Raw genomic sequence first — 15887 nt, 5'->3', positions numbered from 1 at the left:
TCTGATGACAATATGTCAGGATATGTCACTCTATGACTAGCCCAGCTTTTGGTAATCAAAAACCCAGAAGTTGTTCATAAACTCCTGGCCATGGTCAATTTTAAGGTCAACCATTTTTTAAAGTTCTTCTTGTGTTAATCATGAAAAAAGAATGAGGAGAGAGGGAAGAAAAGGGAATAGAAATGAGAAAAAAACATCAAAACTACTAAAAATGAAATTTATCCATAAATGTATCCCATTACTCAGAGTCACACTGTTTATGTCCTGAAATATTGAAAATTCATTATGAGTAAAGAGAACTCATTTCTCTGTGAAATCATTTAGCAGTCCCTACTTTATACCATCAATTTAAGATTATGGTAATCCTTAATCTCAAGCATTCATCTATAGCTTTAAGATTGAAAAATATTTCTTGTATAATATCTTTATTTAAGCACCATGATTACAAACATGATTGTAGTTGGGTTGCAGTCATAAACAGAACAACCCCTTCATCAGTGCGACCTTCCCACCACCAAAAATATTTCTCTTCTGAATTTTTTCCCTCTTTGTTCTTCTCCTTTTCAACCTTATTTTTCTTCCTCATCTTTACAAGAGATCACTTGACACTTTCTACTCCATCTAATAGCCACCGTCCTTGAATAACGCAGATTTGAACTGTGTAGGCTCATTTACAATTCAATGTTTTTTTTTCCTGTTCATGGCAGTCCGCATTCACAAATTCTTCAATTCATAGATTGAACCTAAGGTGGTTTTTATCCACGGACTAGCAACTCAAGTTCATAAGAAAGGCCCACTCTAAATTATATGGGATTATTATTTTACTGCACTGCGATTCTAATGTTTATTTCTCCTATTTATTAGAATTAACTATTTAATACATTTGATGCATACATGAGTTCTTCTGAAGATATCTGAAGAACATTCTCATGAAACAACTTTAGCTAGTAGCAACTGAATCATACATGAAGCTACATAGTTTTGTCATAACTTTGTTTTGATGTCCTTGTTATCATTGTCTCAAAATTTCTCTTGTTTATCCTCAAAATTCAAACAAGCATTAGATATGTCTGTTATATTGTTAACTATAACCTGATGTTTATATTTACTTATATATAGGAATATGTACACATATCTATATTATGAGCAATAAAATATATCTGACAGGTTGTATATCCATATGGGATAATATTTAAAACCTAAAAGAGTATATTTGCTGGCAACAAGTATGTATATCATTTAAGTATCTGGTCATTATCAGTTATCCAGGTTTAAACACTTCAAAGTTTCGTTTCTAATTCTTCAAGAATCTTTTAAAGCATCACAAGTAGAAATTTTATGCAGGTATCTACAGAAGTTTATGAATTCCTAATGCTGGAAAAAGAGTTCACAGTTTTAAATAATGTACTCATAGGTGTTTGACCATAAAAATGTTATTTTGGAGATAGTTCTTTATAAGAAAATGTGTCAGTGCCAGGGTAGTAGTAAAGAGGGTATGGCATTTGCCTTGTACACATCTAAACTGGGTTTAATCCCTGGCATGCCATATGGTCCCCTGAACACCTCTAGGAGTAAATCCTTAGTACAGAGCCAGGAGTAAGCCATGAGTATGTCTTCCCCAAAAGAATGAAAAGAGAAAATTTGTCTCATTCTTTCCAAATTTGGCAAGACATTTCATGGTCATTTCTGGATGGTCTCTTTGTAATCAAGTAGTCCAACTTAGCCTATCTATTATTTAGCTTTGGATTTAAGCATTCATAAAGAAGCATTATAATTATTTTACTTGTTCTCATTTTCTCTAAGATCACACAATCAAGTAACGATTAGATTTTTCACTCTTAAATTTAGCTTCCCGAATTACAGTGCTGTTGAACATTTTATTGATTTTTCTACCAATGAACATATTTTATTATTTCTTTTGGGGAACACATTCAGTGATACTCAGGGGTTTCTGGCTCTGCACTCAATCATCACTTCTAGTAATTGGACTCAGATAGACTGAGCCAAGGCAAGTGCCCTACCTACTGAACTATCTCTCCGGTCTCTTCTCTCTTCTTTCTTCTCTTCTCATCTCTTCTCTTCTCTTCTCTTCTCTTCTCTTCTCTTCTCTTCTCTTCTCTTCTCTTCTCTTCTCTTCTCTTCTCTCTATCTATCTATCTATCTATCTAGGTAGATAGATAGATAGATAGATAGATAGATAGATAGATAGATAGATAGATAGATAGATAGATAGATAGATAGATAGATGATAGATAGATGATAGATAGATAGATAGATAGATAGATAGATAGATAGATAGATAGATAGATAGAACACATCCACTGTGTTCAGAATTAACTCCTGGCTCTGTGCTCATGAATCACTCCTGACATTTAGGGGACCATATAGAATCTCAGGAATCAAACCTGGGTCTGCCACATACAAAGCAAGCACCCTCCCTGCTGTCCTATCACCATTCCCCAGGCCCCTTATTTCTTAATGTTTCATTATAGGTGGGTAAAATTCTAATTACCTACACCAAGGAAGGGTAGCTTTTTTTAATAGCCAGCAACAGGAAATAAGTTTTGTGCAAGATTTTCTTGCAAAAAGAAGGTATATTGTTGATGAGGGGGTCCCATCTTGGTCTTCTTCTTTTGGAGGGAGTGTGTGAGGATGAAGGACAGGGTGCTACTTTTAATGTTAATGTGATAATGTTATGGATATAAAATCAAGGCTAAATATGAAAAAAGGGGAAAATCATATCTTTCACAATCCCACATGCAATACATTTATCTCTAGATTTCTTGCCAATTATAAAACACTCTCTTTGCCTTTACATCAAGACATTCAGAGGCATTCATTGAGCACACAAGAGTGAATAGGGTCCTCTTTGTCTCTATACAAGGCAGATGTGCCATCTTTCTGTATATAAGATCTAGTTTTTTTACTCCCCTCCTGCTTCTTTTTTTCATGATAAGCACAAGAGGTAATTTATGCAAGTTGACCTTGAAAATGATCATGACCAGATTTTTTTTGATAAATATTACTGGATTCTGTGCCAAAAATAATTCAGTTTTGTTCTACAGGCAATCAGTAGTCATTTGTAGAGAGTGATAAAGTAGAAATCATAGTCTTTAGACTTACTAATAATGGATTTGAATATACATTTTTGGATGCGAGTAAACTACATGTACCAAAAGTTTAATTGATTTTAACCCTAATATCATGCCCCCCAAATAATTTTATTTGTAAAATAAATGTAATAAAAAGTAATTATAATATCATTTTTTAGTGTTTTGTGAAGCTAATGTAACCAAGAAATCCATTTAGAGTACATGAATGAATTTTTTTTCTTGTAATTTAGAGAAATATTCAGGTCAGTAACAACAGAATACAATATATTATGTGTGCTATTTTTTTTCAAGAAAGGGAATAAATAATAAAATCATTATTTTAGTAAAATTTGGCCTAAGTCATGTCTCATGGACACTGATGAGTACCTAGAAGAGATTTCTGGAGCATATGGCATTATAGAAAAGGGGATATGACCACAAATACTGTTCAGAATGATAACAGGGAGCAAGAAGAGCTAACCTAAAAAACCCTAACAGAGTTTTTGGAAGGAAGAAGAATTACAAGACTAAGCAACAGAAATCAGCAAAGAATACAAAGTCTGGGTGGGGGGTTCTAGATTTTTTCCAAGGAAAAGTGCAGAAGCAGTGAAGGCAGGTCTCTATGGTTGTCCATAATTTCAAAATTCTCTAATTCTTCAAGAATAAAAATAGTGAGTCGTCATGCTACTCAGAGTTAGAAGGTAAAAAAAGTTTTTGGGGAAAGTAAAGGAAAAGGAAAAAGAACTCCATGCATGGGGAGGAACTTAGTACTGGACTAGGTTGAATACCGCTTTGTGGGTGATTATAGGGAAACCAAGTCTTTGAGAAGGCCTTATAAGGCTCTTTGCAGTCCTTATCAATTGATAAAAATATCCCAAATAATGCCAAGATTTTCTAAGGGGCCTGGCTGGGTTGAGTCCTTTGAGTTTGGCCTTTTGCCTTAGGCATTGTCCATTCTTTAATATCTTCCTTGGTAGGGCAGAATTCTAGGGTTCAGTTAGAATGTTTCAAGAATTAGCCAGGCCCTTGGGTGTGGGTTATGTGCTAGGTCAATGGGGACAGAGGGAATTGTTGGCCAGGGGAAACTGAGATTTCTTCTTTGAAAGTGGCCAGATGAAGTATGATTAGAAGATGTATAGTTGAAAGCAAGAGGGAGGGACCCGCTGTTGACTATAGTTGATTTTTTCCCTCTATTTTCTCTATGTGTAAATGACAAATTAATGTGTAAGATAATTAATTATATCAGTACAGAGTCTGAGCAGAGAGGAATTCTGTTATCAGATATTGTTATAAGAAAATGAAAGGCGCTTTATTATTAATTCTTCAGACCATGTTTCTTTTCTCTCTAGTGAGTTTAGCTACTTAATGAAGTAAAACTAAGTAAAACCCAAGACTTGCTACCAAATCATATAACCAACAGTAAAACGAGTAGAGTTTTATCCAGTCCCATGTATGGAAGGTCAAAGTTGGTGTATCTAAGGGTAAAGTTAGAACAGGGTAAAAAAATAAGTGAGAAAAATTGTTGGATTCAAGTGTGAAAATTTTCTGAAGAAAATGTGATCTACATATGGCTACCAAGTTCATCAGAGAAAAAATAGTGAGTTAATTGTGTGGTAGTACAATTAAAATAACTGTTAAGTTTCAGAAAGGGAAATAGCTTTACAGTCAGAGGCAGTAGTGGAAAAGAAGTTTCTTCCCTGGAATTCTTCAAAGTCCCTTTGCATGGTTTAGTTTCATAAAGAATTCCTAATGGTGTCCCCTCCTCTCTTCTTCTATGGAAATTGCGGGCATCCTTCTTTTCTCCTTTCATTCGCCACACATTTTGCTGGCGGTGGTGGCTGGATAAATGTTTTCCTGGAGGATAATTTGGTTGCCCTCCAGCTCTTGAATGCTTGAGATTGCACAATCAGGGGCCCGTGTCACATTAAGTCAATGCTTCTAATATAATCAAAGTGCTCATGTTGTAACTCTCCTCCAGATGAAACAAACGAATGAAATGTATTGACCCTCCTCACGCACTTCTAAAGCCAAATGACTATGCAGTATTGAGACACATGAAATACATTGATTCTGAGTCGGTGCTTCCCAGCCACATGGGTGGCTGATTAAAGTGTCCCGTTGACAACATAGCCCCTTTTGAACAGGAAATTAATACCAGCTTGGTGGCAGAGAGAACCTTCTTCCACAAGGAAGCCTGCCTCATCACTAATCCTTCTTAGAAAAACGAGGTCGCATCTTCTGAACTCTTGTAGCCTCCGGTCTCTAGTTATGAAAGAATTATCAGAAGTGTCATCGCTCTAATTATTTTTTAAAAAATAGGACATCTGTGACATTTCATGCTTATTTGAGTAATGAATGACTCTCAAAAACAAGGGGACCATACATAAAGAGCAGGAAATGTCTGAACCTTTCATAAGTCATTGGAATGGACAGTTAGTGTAAGCACTTGGTGGTGAAAATATTACTAATCCTAGATAAATGTTTAGCATTTACTCACGCTGAAAATATTACGGATTCTAAATAAATGTTTAACATTGCTCTTTCCCCCATATATAGAAACTAAGAGAAAATGACAATATTCTGAGTTTTTTTTTTAACCATTAGAAAGCATTGCTGCATTGTTGGTGAATTTCTGGTAGAAATTGATCTGAGCCACTCTTCCTGGATTCAGTCATAGAAAAGAATTTACAAGAGAAAGAATCAGAATACAGACACAGTTGGTTTGCCAACCTTTAGGCCTCTGTTCTCCATTTGTTAGGCACAAAAAAAATTATTGCTTTGAATTTCATATTTTTCCATTGCTTCATTGCAACCTTGCTGAATCATTTACCCAATGGATTGATAGTCCAATGTTGACATTCCTTGTTTAATTAAGGGATAGTATGCGCTCCTGTAGGGGAGGAATTGACCTAGTTTTCCTCAAAGAGGTGCAGGGTGGTAGGGACAGGATTTAAAGAAAAAAAGAGGTAGAATAAGAGAGTCCAACTGTCTAAAAGTACAACCATATTGGGTCTCAGGGATGCACACCTGAACTTGTCTTGCTTAACGAAGACACCCAAATTCAGTAATGTTCTTCCCTTCCGCTTACTTGCATAACCAACACCAAACAATATTTCCATTTGCAACTTTTCTTCCTCTTTTCTTCTTTCCTAATTTGGGTTGTGATTTGATGGCTTTTTGTCATCCTGTGTTATCATAAAAAAAAGAGCAAGTGTTCAGAAATCAAGATTTCAGCTCTCTCTCTCTCTCTCTCTCTCTCTCTCTCACACACACACACACACACACATTTCAATGGCTCTTTGCCTGAAGTAGCTTTTGCTTGGTGCTGCGTGTTTCTTCCTCATTGTCTCCTCAGAAAACTCATTAGCTAATGGCCATGCTTGCTCTATTTCTAAATGCACACATGAGAGCACCGAGAGCGGGTTCCATTATCTGCTCGTTTTGAGCACTGGAAAAGAAAACTGATAGGAAAAAACAATTAACACAAAGGACGTGGAGTTTCTCCCTCAGATCTTGTCATCCATAGTTAAATCCCTTCAGCAGATGAGACCAGGCTTCCTAGTATGCATGGGTTTAAAAAAAAAGAAGGCATTTTTTAAATTTTATTTTTTAAATAATATCTTTATTTAAGCACCATGATTACAAACATGTTTGTAATTGGGTTTCAGTTATAAAAAAAAAAACACCATCCTTTACCAGAGCAACCTGCCACCACCAATGGCCTCACCTCCCTCCTCCCTACCCTCTGCCTGTCTTCAAGACAGGCTTTCTACCTCTCTCACTCACTACCATTGTCATGATAGTTGTTAGTATAGTTAGTTCTTTAACTACACACATCACTCGTTGTGGTAAACTTCATATCATGGGCTGGTTCTTCCAGCCCTGATCTCTATCGTCTCTTGGTATTATTACAATAATGTCTTTTATTTTTCTTAAATAACACAGATGATTGAGATTGTTCTGTGTTTATGTCTCTCCCTTTGACTTATTTCACTCAGCATAATAGTTTCCATGTTCATCCATGTATAGAAAATTTCATGACTTCATTTTTCTTAATGGTTGCATAGTGTTCCATTCTGTACATGTACCACATGTGGTACATGTGCCACAGTTCCTTTAGCCACTCATCTGTTTTCAGGCCTCTGAGTTGTTTCCAGATTCTGGGTATTGTAAATAGCACTACAATGAATATAGGTGTGCAGAAGGCATTTTTTTGTACTGTGCTTTGAATACCAACAAGGGAGGAGGGAGGAGGAAGATAGAGGCATTGGTGGTGGGAACATTGCACTGGTGAATGGGGGGGGGGAGGGTGTTCTTTTTAATTTTTTGTTTTTGTTTTGGAGCCACACCCAGTGATGCTCAGAGGTTACTCCTGGCTATGTGCTCAGAGATAGCTCCTGGCTTGGGGACCATATGGGACGCGGGGGATCAAACTGTGGTTCATCCTAGGCTAGCTCAGGCAAGGCAAATGCCTTACTACTTGTGCTACCACTCCAGACCCTCTCTTTTTATTTTTAAACCATTTTATTCAAGTAACATCCCATGCTCCCTAAAGATGTTCCAGCAGTTATACTTATAAATCACAAGCTATATGTTCTTCAATCAGTCAACTACTAGAAAGTGTTTCTGAAAACTAATATAATGAACAGAGCAATAGTCCATAGGATCTTGCATGCAGCAGATCCAGGTTTAATCCCCAGCACTCAATAAGGTCCCCTAAGCCTACTGGGAGTGATTACTAAACAGAGAGACAGGAGTAAGCCCTGAGCAACTCCAGGCATGGCCCAAAAGAAACCCCAAAATTGTACATCTGATGGGACCAGGAATGTGGTTCCTAAAGGTAGACACATGTTGAGTCCATGAACATGCAGACAGGACCCACTAAGTACTGCTTAGCACTGAGCACTGAATCATGAGACCTGTACTATCTAAGTAAGACAGAATGGCTCTGAGATCCATGAGCATCATCAGATATGGTTTCTATAAAATATATATGTAGTTTCTATAAAGAATCATATGCACATATTTGAAAGGATTACCACCACCATGGCTCTAATATTTAATATACAACTTCCTGTTGTATTTTATAAATTTTCTCTGGAATCTGGAGATTAATATATTTTCAGATATGTGATTGTCAAGTTGGTGATTTCCCATTCCTGTGGCTGGCCTTTCTCTTTATTGTCAATGTTAATGCCTTTTACAATACACAAGAGTTTGACATTTTGTTGATGTCCAATTTGGGTATTTTGTATGATTTCTACTTTCAGCATTATAGCTAAGGTATTATTCTCAAACTATAGTTTTAGCTCTTACATGAGGTTTTTGCCTCCTTTTAGGTTAAATTTTGTGGACAAGGCACTTGAACAGCAGACATTCCTCCAAAGAAGAATGACTAACATGCTTTTCATAATGCTCTAGGCATTACCAGGAAAACACAAATCAAATACACAACGAGGTGCCAGTTTACCTGTGAGGACCTGTTTGAGATACTCAAAATAGTGATCCCAGAGTGACTCAACTGACGTGAATTAAAAGTCAATACACCTATTTAAAACAACAACAACAACAATGTATATTGTTAGTCCAAATGCAAAGCATTCAGCTCAGATGACAAATTAGTAGGGTACAGACTCCTTAGTGACTTAACAGCAGTAGAGATTTATATTTGAATATGTATATATTAAAATATTCATTGTTGAGCTAGAGATATAGTACAGGAGCTAAGGTGCTTGCTCTTCTTGTGCATTATAACATGGGTTCTTAATGTCAATCCTACATATGGCTCCCTATGCACTATAAGGAATGATCCTTCATTGGAGAGTCAGTATTAGTTCCCACTGCCACCAGGTGTGGCCCCTCCAAGTCAAAACTAACCAAACCTTCATTCTTGCTCCAACGAGATAATTTAATAGGTTGACTACATGTTTGACATACAGGAAGTTGAGTCCACTGAGTCCCACTGGGACTGACCCCTGAGCACTGAGTGAGAAGTTATCCTTAAAGTACCTCTCCTGGAGGATCTTGCAGTACTGTATGTGGTGTCAGGAATCAATCTGGGCTCGCTGCATGCAAGACAAATGTCCTACCCAATGTTTTATGACTCTAGACTAGAAACATCTTTATTCTTCCCCTTTAACAACTCCTTGAATCTTACTCATTAATCTTTAGTACTTGAATGATAAGAGGCTTTGTGAATGATTGCAAATGAGCTTCTGAAATAAAAACTGTGATCTGAAGTCATGCTTATTCTCCATATAAATTCTTCCTTCATGTGGGGTCTTTAGTCTTTGCAGATTAGAAAACATTATCCACTCCCTGAGCTTGTATCAAGCTGGGTTTCTGGGCATGTATACCCACAACAATCTTTTCTGGGCAAAAGATTCCATAACTTTCATCTATTTCTCTCCAAGTTTCCCTTCAGTAACTGATATCAACCTTCCCAGCCTTCTAGGAACTAAGGAAAACAGATGCAGAATTGGATTAGAGCTGAGAATGCTGAGCTGGGAGATTTCTCGAATTTTAGAGATTTCATTTGTTGTTGGGAGTAGACGCAAGCAGTGTGCCACACCTGACAGTGCTCCAAGTTTTGTCCTGACTCTCTGCTCAGGGGTTAATCCTAGTGGTGCATAGCAGATTGTGTGGTGCCGAGGATGAAACCCAGCTGCAATGCAAATACTTTAACCCCTGTGCTATTCCTTCTGACCCTAAGTGAAGTTTCCAATGTTGTCATTTTAGAAAATCTTAAGAACAGAATCAGTATCTCCAAATAGGCAAGTAGTTGGTAAAATCTTCCCATGTTCAAGGCTCTCCTTCCTGTAGTCCACATGTCTGGGCTAACTGCACAAAGTGACTGAACTTAGGTATTTTTGCTATTGCAAATGTGTGAACTTTGAAAGTATTGTCAAAAGATGGGGAAAGAATACAAAACTCTTTAAAATAAAAGTATGGATATAGGGATTACATTTTTTTATTGTATTTGTAGTAAATGAGTCACAATAGCATTAGTATTTGTTTTGGGTACACAGTTAAGACATCTCCCCCACCTCCAAAATGCCTCAGACCCTTCACCACCGCCCTACCCTCTTCCCACTTATGCTTGCAAGTCCCAATTCTATAGTCCACTTCTGGGGTCTTATGATCATTAGCCACTGTTCCATGACGTGTTTCTTTACAGACAATATATGAGAGAAATCATTTGGAACTTGCCTTTCTCTCTCTGACTTAGTTTGTTGAGCATAATGTCCTTTGATTCCATTCACATTGTAGCCAAAGAGAATATACTTCTCTACTGAAGGAGAATTCTTTTCATTATCTGACAGAAAAACCATGTAATCAGTTTATGTGGTACTGAGAATACAGCACATGTTTATGCAACTGCAGAAAGGGCACCCATTCCTTCATCCTCAGCTAGTGAGAATGAAGCCCAAGAACTCTTCCTACCTAATGATTTCCATATGCCTTTTGGAATTATCTTTTGCTTGAAGGGAATGTGTTTAAGAGACCCTGAATTTCCTAGAGATATTGGTTCAAATAGGCATTTAAAAATGACTTTAAAAATGTGATGATTGCCTTTCTCCCCAAAGAACAAGTAATACCATGTTCAAAGGTGGTGTGTTTTGGAAAATAATCTCTTTAGTAGGCAATGTCAACTGTGGATGCCTTTCTAGATAGAGGGGACTCAACCTGGCCATGTGGCTTCTTGCTGTTCATAATAACCCCCCCCCCACTCTAAAGGCGCCTAATTCATCCAAATGAACCTTCAATTATTACGGTCTCCAAGTTTTGTTGAAGGGCCTTGCTAACATTACCTGAGAGCTCTTGTAAGCAAAGCCCCAATGCAGTGATCTTTTGTAGTTCTCGGTAATGGAGGCTGGGTGATGAATTTACATCTATATATCAGAAACATTGTCTTCTGGCCTACATTACTAATGTCAGAAAATTGCTTCTATATAATTCATCAAAGTACTTCTATATACTCACGGCTTTATTATCTTTTCTCTTGCAAACTGTATAATTCCCCCTTTATCCCACGTCAGGGGAGACCTTTAATCTTGTCTCCCTGCATTCTGTGGGGCTTTTTACATTAAAGGGATTGAGCAGGAGACACTGCAGGCAATAAGGATGATCACAAACAGCCCAAGAGAACTGTCCTATGCATGGATTTAAAAAATGGCTACATAGAAATTCTCCCAAAGATCACAGCCTTGGAAACGTAGCTGCAAGAAAACAATTAAGAAGCTACTGCTATTGACGTGGCTCTTGCTTTTTGCCTTCAGAAAGCTCAGGCTATCAGCCCTATCTTTATCCCTAGTCCACTGACTTCATTCTTTGTCCCCTACAATAAATAAAAAAGAAAGAAAAACAGGAAGAGGCATTCCCCAAAGGGAGTCCCAGTATTTCTCTCTCCCCATTAGAATTGGGCCCCTTGAAAATGTCTGGACACTTCTAGAATATATACAGTTCCAAGCCTAGGATGTCTGAAGAGTCATTCCACTCTTTCCTTTGAGTATGTTTCAGAGATAGACGATAGGGAAGTAGAACTGATATTGATTCTCCCCTCAAGGGCCAGCATGCCTTGGCCATATGTGTTAAGAACAATGACGTGGCCAAGAATCATGTTGAAAGGATAAAAATCAATGATTGTTTTAGATAAAACAGAAGCAAATATTTTCAATGGGAGTTGAAAGCCTCTTGTCTCACCCCACTCCTGGGTGAGACACCCCAGGAAATGTCATTCCCGAGTCTGTTCGATGCACCATGCATGAGAAGGAAAGGTCATGAGGTTTTTTTATGTCCTCAAACCAGAAAGATGAGCCTCAGCAGGAATAAAGATTTTCTGACAATGGCCCCGCAGACCTGCCTTCAGCTTTGAAGAAAATTAAAATCAATTGCCCAAAGTATAATTGAGAAAAACACAGGATTCGCAACCAAGATGAACAAGCATTTGCCTTTGCTTGCCCAAGTGCTCATCAAAGAACATACCCACAGAGCAGTTGTTCGATAAATGGTTGGGGGAGAAAGAATGGAGGGTGTGAATCCTTGGTTTCTCTGATATTTCAACTTCTCATATATGAACTATGAGAAAAAATTCTGACTGCTCCTAGCTGAAAATCACAAACAAATGGGCGTGGAGATAGGCTGGCTTAGATAGCGCCAAACCCATGTTCAACACCTGGACACACCTGGTCCCCCAATCCAAGCATGGTCAGGTGTGATTTTCCAGAATAATTTGTAAAAGTCAGTTCAGAAATTGAATCTTCTGAGGCAAGTTAAAGTCTCTTTTTCGGGGATTTACCCAAAAAGGTTTGGTTGATGATAGTCTTCATTCAGTCTAATCTGACTTTTTGTCCATTCATGGGTTTCTTGATAGCTTCTGATCTTTGGCTTTGAGGTGGTTTGCCCCCACCCAGAGCTGGGGGATAGGGGCAGAAACGCCTTTTCAGATCACACAAATTCTGTAACCATTTTATCACAGTAAAATATTTAAAATGTTTATTATATTTCTCACTCCTCAATCACCAAAGTGCACAGTTTTTGCCACCGGTGTTCTAAGGACCCTTTGCAGCCACTCACTTCCCATGTAAGTTCAGTTCTAGGCTCAAAACCTCCAGTCCTGATTTCTATGACTTTTACCATTTATAGTATGCTTATTAGATTTCTTTATATCCCACATATGAGAGAGATTTTTTTAATTTATGATGGAGGAGGTGCCGCCTACATACCTATAGATGATTAAAATGAAACTTCAGAAATGCCACAAAATTATACATCAGTGGTAAATTGGGGGTAAACTTTTTCTCAGAAATGGTAGCTTGCTTTCTCTCTGGGGATGCTTTTAAAATATAAGTGGGTGTCCCTACAGCTTCCAAGTGATATTCAAGTACAGAAAAGAAATTGTATTGAAAGAAGCAGCAAAGCCACAGAGAACAAAAACTAGAAAACAAACCACCATAGACACACACAAAAGCCAACCACAGTCAGAGGGGACAGAAATGAGCTCCACTAGGATACTTAGATACCCATGTTCTGTGTGCCTGAGATGAGGGGATGCTATGTCCCAAGATAGCCTCTAGAAAAATGAGGGGTTTATTTCTAGCAACAAACTTCCCTTTTTTCATTCTCTTGACTTGCTTCTGACCTCATCATCCATGTCTCTGAACCACAGAGCTAGTCAATAATTTAAAATACTCCAAATGGAGCTGAAGTGATAGCACGTGAGGGAGGTCATTTGCCTTACATGCAGTCCACCAAGGTTCAATTCCCAGAAACCCATCTGGTCCTCTGGAGCCTGTCAGGAGTGTTTCCTGCATGAAAAGTCAGGAGTAACCCCTGAGCACTACCAGGTGTGGCCCCAAAACATAACTAAACTAAACTAAATAAAAATAAATAAATAAAACACCCCAGCGGGTAAAAAAAAATCATGTCCTCCCAGCCATTGCACAACAAATTTGAAAGTAAAAAGAAATAAAATTTAAAAGGATAAGAGCTTCCCAATCAATTTGATAAAAAAAATAAAGTTAAATTAATTAAAAGACTCTTTTCCCCTAGAAGGCAACACTGATCTTTCTGATGAATGCATAACTGTGTTCCACGGCTAAGCATAATGATGGCTTGTAACATCAGAAGCAGTTTCACTGGAAGTCTAATTTGTTATTAAATCTTTTCTGGTGTTCTTAAAGTGTGGTCTCTGTAGCTCTTCCTTTCTCCTGCTGGGCTGGCTCTGAACTTTTTTCACCTGAGAATTAATTTGCGAGAATGTGTTTCACTTTCAAGTAGGTTCCCAACCTCCTCCAAATCATTTATAGGATTTTCCACTTTGCTTTCATTGGATTCCTTTTTAGGCTAAGAATAGAAACTATTGTCAAAACATCACTCACGTGCAATCTCCCCTTAACCAGAAGAGCCATATGGAGACAACGAAGAGGAGGGCAATTAAAGAGTGTTCCATTTTCATTCAAATATTGGAGTTTGAGAAGATTAAAATAGTCTCCAAATATGAGATCAAGTGTAATTGAGTTTTGCCTTCTTGCATTCACTCATTGGACGAAACATTTACTGAAGACTTCCTTCATGCCAAGTGCAGACTGTAGTCAACAGTGGCAAGATAAACATGTTTAAGATAGTTACTACAACCAAAGGGACTATGAATATGTTTAAAAACATAGTCATTCTGTTCTAGATATCATATCATAGAATATCATAGGATAAAAGAAAAATGAACTTACATACAGTACATAATGCAGTATGGGACATTTTCCTGGCACATGGATGTGCCAAGAAAGTGAAATATGAGAGTTCACATGCCCACAGGGCTTATGGGGGACTATAAAAAAGTGTAATTTTTATGTGTGTGTATATATATATATGTATATGTATATATATTAGTGGGAAGAATGGATCACTCCTAAGCTAGCTTAGGGGCCACTTTCTATAGCACTTGTATGAGTCAATGCTTAGACCCAGCAGCACTAGGAGGCCACCAGGCCATACAAGGTGCTGCTAAGGGACTAGGGGGTAATGCAAAATGAGATTAGGGGTCTAACATGACCCCTGAGTTATTTCCCAGGCCCCAAGACTGCTTAAAACTTGATTAAGAAGACAGTGATGAAAAATGATGATTACTAATAATGGTTATATTGATAATCATTATTTATGTTGGTTATTAAATGTTACTCCATCCTCCATTCTTCTTGTGTAACCTTACCTGCTAGTAAGACCTGCCCCCATTTCTGGGCGGGGTCTTTGAGAGGTATCAAAAGGTTTGCCTCAGGGGCAGGAAGAGGATTGAAAGGATAGAGGGAGAGAGATTCAGCAAGAGAGATGGAGCAAGATGCAGGGCCAAGAATAAACATGGCTTGAAAGGTTATGATAGGCCACACATGTGGTGGCTAGGGCCTGAATAAAGCTGATGTCTCCTGAAGCCTGACTGTCTGTGGATATTTCCTCGCTGCCACCCTAAGACCCTTCAGCTGGAGAGATTTGCAGGCACATGGCCTGGGCTAGAGGAGAAAGGCAGAAAGGCCTCTCCATTCATCTCACCATCATACAGCCCCATTTAGGGCTGTTATTCTACAATTAATTATAGTGATTCATTTAATTATCGATAATTAATACATTAGTAATGCTATATCGTTACAAAAAAATATTGTGCAGTTAGTTAAAACTATGTTTTTTTTCTCTTTCTCTCTCTTTTTCTTTTTTTGGTTTAGGAGCACACCTAGTAGCACTCCTTGCTCTGTGCTCAGAAATCATTCTTGGCAGGCTCAGGGGACCCATGCTGGGTCTGTCCCGAGTCAGCCACATGCAAGGCAAATGCCCTACCACCGTGCTGTTGCTTCAGCCCAAAACAATGTTTTCTTTAGGGGCCTACAATCGATGGTACTCAGAGGCTATATGCAGATTTGTGCATGGACTTTATTTTATACTTGGGGGACACTGTGATAGTGGGAACAGAACTGGGACCTGGTTCCTCTATGTTTTAATTTTCTCAAATACAACTTATCCTTACATCCTGTTACAGACTCACTTCTCAAACTCTGGGTCACAACCTCACTGTCAACGAGGGATCATGAAAAGTTTGGGCAACAAGAGGAGGCACCTGAACACACAGTGTGACCCATGAAATGAATTCAAAAGTGAACCCTTCATGAGTGCAGGGTGTTTCTGGCAGTTCTCATGCATGTTGTATTTCTCAGGCTTGGAAAATATTTAAGAAACCCTGTGAGTAACCTCTACACTCAGGAACCTTATTTATTACATATTTTTCTCCTCTTGAGAGAACACAAGAAACTA

Source organism: Suncus etruscus, chromosome 11 (assembly GCF_024139225.1).
Source record: "Suncus etruscus isolate mSunEtr1 chromosome 11, mSunEtr1.pri.cur, whole genome shotgun sequence".
In the NCBI taxonomy this organism is placed as follows: domain Eukaryota; kingdom Metazoa; phylum Chordata; class Mammalia; order Eulipotyphla; family Soricidae; genus Suncus; species Suncus etruscus.
The sequence above is the reverse complement of the archived record's forward strand: the minus strand, read 5'-3'. Positions refer to the sequence as shown.